The 4,720-nt window shown below is 35.7% G+C and overlaps 1 pseudogene across 1 annotated transcript; it reads right to left on the bottom strand.

Moving 5' to 3' along the window:
* Nucleotides 1–2,509: 2,509 nt before the first annotated feature.
* LOC307107606 (large ribosomal subunit protein eL33-like) lies at nt 2,510–2,815 on the bottom strand (annotated as a pseudogene). Its single transcript has one exon. The product of its transcript is annotated as a large ribosomal subunit protein eL33-like (transcript).
* Nucleotides 2,816–4,720: the final 1,905 nt, after the last annotated feature.

The raw sequence follows: 4,720 nt of genomic DNA, 5'->3' as shown, positions 1-4,720 counted from the left end.
TGTCTAAAAATCTGTCCTTAAATGTAAGTAATCAACAGAATATCAATAAATAAGCCTAAAAAATTGTCAGACTAAAATTTTAAAATAACTTCAAAATAATCTGAACAATATTAAAATATTGATGATAGCCCAACCGGTATGGCTCTGTGGTTGAGCATCGACCTAAGAACCAGGAGTCATGGTTTAATTTCTTGTCAGGCCACATGCCTGGGTTGCTGACTCCATCCACAGTGGGGGACTTGCAGGAATCAGCTGATCAATGATTCTCTCTCATCATTGATGTTTCTATCTCCCTCTCCCTTTCTCTCTGAAATCAATAAGAATATATTAAAAATATATTGGTGATAGTAGTTACTTTTTCCTAATTCTGCATTTTAATAGGAATTTTCTTATGGTTTAACTATTAAGTATATAGGTTCAGATTATGAAGTCTCCAATATATTAATTCATTTTTACTCAAAATAAGAGCTAAATTATAAGACTATGTTTCACTAAAACTATGAAAATTTTGAGTGAAGAAGTTGCTGAGGTTTGATTTTGAGAATACAAAGCACTGAGATAGCAATTACCTTTTATTTAGAGAGATGATAGAGGTGATATCTTTACAAAATGGTTTTGAAAATTAAGTTAAATTCATTCTGATTCTGTACCTTGATAGCTTAAAACTGAAATTTAGACATATGCGAAATTATTCTGTCTCTAGTTACCATTAAGTTGAATTCTAAGATATGCTCTTAATTTTCATCATTTATCAAACAAGAAGAACTGATAATTCCCTGGAGATTATAACCTCCAGGCAAAATCTTACTTTCCCACCAATGTGATGTTAATCCTGGATTTAAGAGAAAAAGCTGTGATGGTGAGGGAGGGAGCATCTTTATATTTAGAGTTGTTAAATAGTTATATTTTCTCTCTAACGGCTTTTGCATAAATGAAACAGAGGAAAGCTGTGGAAGCTGTTTCCAGTTGTGAATTTTCCTGTCCAATCAGAAAGCCAAAGGCTCATTTCCCTTCCCTCACAGCCCTTTCTATTTGCCCAGGGACAGGAGGAAACTGCAGTCTCACTAATTATGTATGTTCATGTCTAACTGTGATCTAGAGATATAGCAGCTACTGTGGTTTTATATGTTAACTTCTAGGTAGATTCAGATTTTTAGTGTCTATAATTTCTAATTCATTCCCTTTACACATATTAGCCTCTCACAGAAATAGTCTCCATACGAAACCCTTGGAATCTTATTTATAGCTCTTACTTCAGAAACCTTAATTAAGACAATCTGAGCATTATCAGATGGGAGACTTAGTGATTACACCGGTGTCTACTAGAAAACATGATAATTGACGTTGATCCAGAGAGCTGTGTCTGAACAAAGGAGTCCTCCTATGATAACACCAAGAGGTGTTATTTATAGCAAGTTGGGAAAGTCTGGGCCGCAATGAGCATTTCCACTGCCAAATGCTACGATGAAATTAAGTAGCAATATGCACAATTGATGTAACAGACTAAAATCAATACTAGAGGAAAATATGTGTTTTGACTTATCCAGTTTGGCACCAAGTCATGGATTTTGTAGTTTTTTAAACCTCTAAATAAGATATTTGAAGTGCTCTCTTCAAACACCCATACATATAAGTCCCTCTATCATTAATTTATTTTCCTTCTTTGCATTTTTACTTTCTACTCTCTTTCCTTCTCCTGTGTAGAAAAATGAACTCTTTTCTTGAACAAATGTAACTTGTTGGAATATTTAGCATATTAGATTTAAGTTAGTCTAAAACAATTATAAATTCTAAACTCAATCATGTGCTTTTGCTCTTTAGAAATATATTTCCCCAAGAAATTTTAGAAACATTTATTCATCTTATGCAAATGTTCCTGGTGACATTTATTTGAAAACTTTTTTTTCCCAAAAAGTATAGGAGAATGATGAATATTCTGTACTTTAATCACATTCTAAGGAAAATGGCCACTGATGGATGCAGGTAATCCTATTTATAGTCAGGTCAGCTCCAGCACGCTCCTCAAGGTGGCCCGAGGCAGTCCATCAGTTTGCCAAGTCTCCCACCACTTTGCCTCTGGAATGGAAGTTAGAGGTCTGGCTGAAAACCACTGTTCTGTGATTAACGATTGTGTGCCTTTTGACAAATCTCTTTACTCAAGTTTTCTCTTCTGGAAAAAAATATATATCTTGGGTTTGGGATAGAATCAAATGAAATGACACATGAAGACAGTTCATAAGCTGTAATTATTATACATCCAAAAGGAATTATTATTAGATCAATGTTATTGGATATCGTTATAGTGTTCTGTGACTGGTAAGAGAAATTACTAGTCACATCTTTCAAAACAGAGGGACCTCACTGTTTTAGAAAAATTTTACTTTAAAAAAGATACATAGTGATTTTCCATGATTAACTCAACTGTGTCTCTACTATCACAAACAAATATATTTTTAAAGAGAACAAATCCAAATTTATTTATTTTTCAGTAAGTTTAAAACCTTGAGAGTTACAGCATTACACGAATTCTGTGTCCAATGGCCTTAGCGCAAAGGTTGCTTAGGAATTTGACAGGACCATGCCTCTGTTGCAAGTTGCCTTTCCCAGACCACTCTGGTTTTGTTTGGGTTGCCACCAGGAGTCACTGTGTTGTTCTTTGCTTTGTTCACATAGCACCTCTCCTGTGCGGACAGAATTCAGTTTCATCTCAAGCATACACACCTTCCATTTTAAGAAGAGCTGTGTGCTCCCTCTGGCTCCGGAGAGCCCACTGATAGTTGGCAAAAATGGCCTTGGAGCCCAGCCTTCCAGACATATTTGTGTTTCTGATGTCCTGTTCCCAGCAGGCTCCACAGGCTCCACAATGGTGGAAAGAGACAAGTAAATCTTAGAAAAGAATAATGTTTAATAATGAAGTGTTTAGATTAAAAATTCATGATCTAAGCTATCACTTAAGGTTAAGAGAATACTCATAAGGACCTCAATTAACTTAAATATATATATTACAAAATGGCAATTAAAGTAGCACATTTACTATCAATTGCCTGACTACTGAGGTGAGTCTTCTCCAATCCTGAGCCTGGGACTTGCACCATTGACCCTCTGCATCTCAGGCCTTCAGAGTTGGACCAGAACTCAGATCATCAGTTCTCCTGGTTCTCAGGACTTCAGACTCAGTCTGGAATTATGCCACTGGCTCTCCTGTGCTTCCAGCTTGCAGACATTAGAAAATGGTACTCAGCCTCCGTAATCATACAAGCTAATTCCTAATAATAAATATCTCTCTCTCTTTCCATGTGTATAACTTTTGACCTTTCTGTTTCTCTGAAGAACCCTGAATAACTAATACAGATGAACCCTAATAGAAACTAATTTAGGGAATAAAAAGTTGGCAACTTTATCACTAAATGCTACTGCAAATATCATTGTTTTACCCAAGATTAAAATAATATATCATACAACAAATATTATATTTCCAAGGTTTTTATGTATGTTTGCAATGATAAAGGAGTCAATGATAGTATTACTTCTGTGCTAGTAAGATCAATATATGAGTCTAGTCAAGTCCTGGATATCTTATTTTCTTTTACTTATTTCATTACCTCTAGATTTGATTCTCCTTTTGGAACAAAAGAGTAAATTATGAACGCTGTTTTGCAATCACAAGTAATTTTTCTTTTTTAAATTATCTATTTATTTCTTTATTAAATTTATTGGGTAACATTGGTTAATAACATTATGTAAATTTCAGGTATACAACTTTATAATACAACATCCATATACTCCATTTTTCTAATCTTACTATCATATTCATATCTGACCTCTCATATTTTGTTATAAAGGTTTTCAATGAATTTGAGAATTCAAACATCTATCAAAGTCAATTCTACATGTGCTACACATACTTATGTTAATAATAAAAGGAGATAACTATGTCATTCAGTACAAAATATCTATCTTACTATTCAACATTAATATTTTAGTCATATTTTAGAATTAACATGAAAAAAATTACTTGAGAACATGGTCATATAATTGATAGCCCTTTTAAAAAGTTTGAAGCTTTGCAAAAGATTTATGTGAGTTATGATTATATAATTTATTTAAAGTCTCACACCTAAAATGTCCAATAACCAAAGAGAGCAACCATTCCCATTATAGAATTCCTAAATTCAGTTACTTTTATTCTTATAGAAGCATTCTTGGAATTAAAAATGAAATAATTAGTGACCAGCTGGCATGGCTCAATGGTTGACCATTGACCTATGAACCAGGAGGTCATGGTTCAATTCCTGGTCAGGGCATATGCCCGGGTTGTGGGCTCAATCCTCAGTGTGGGGAGTGCAGGAGGCAGCAGATCAATGATTCTCTGTCATCATTGATATTTCTATCTCTCTCTCCCTCTCCCTTCCTCTCTGAAATCCATCTTACCTAATAATAGACAAACATGTAAATTGACCATACCACCGCTACACCCACAGCCAATCAGAGTGAGTATGCAAATTAACCCAACAAAGATGGCAGGTTAATTTGCATATGCAGGCACAGAGCAGCCAGGAGGGGCAGGACGCCTGCTATGAGGGGGAGAGAGGGTGGCAGAGGGAGCTATAGAAGCGGTGCTCCGGACAGAAGTGAGGAGGACTTGCCAGCTCCCGGGCGGGCCGGGAGCGGGGACGTGCTGGCTCCCAGGCAGCTGGGAGTGAAGCCAGGGGAAGGAAGG

This window comes from Cnephaeus nilssonii, assembly GCF_951640355.1.
Source record: "Cnephaeus nilssonii genome assembly, chromosome: 11".
Taxonomy (NCBI): domain Eukaryota; kingdom Metazoa; phylum Chordata; class Mammalia; order Chiroptera; family Vespertilionidae; genus Cnephaeus; species Cnephaeus nilssonii.
Note: the sequence above shows the minus strand (reverse complement) of the source record. Positions and strands in the feature narration are given on the sequence as shown.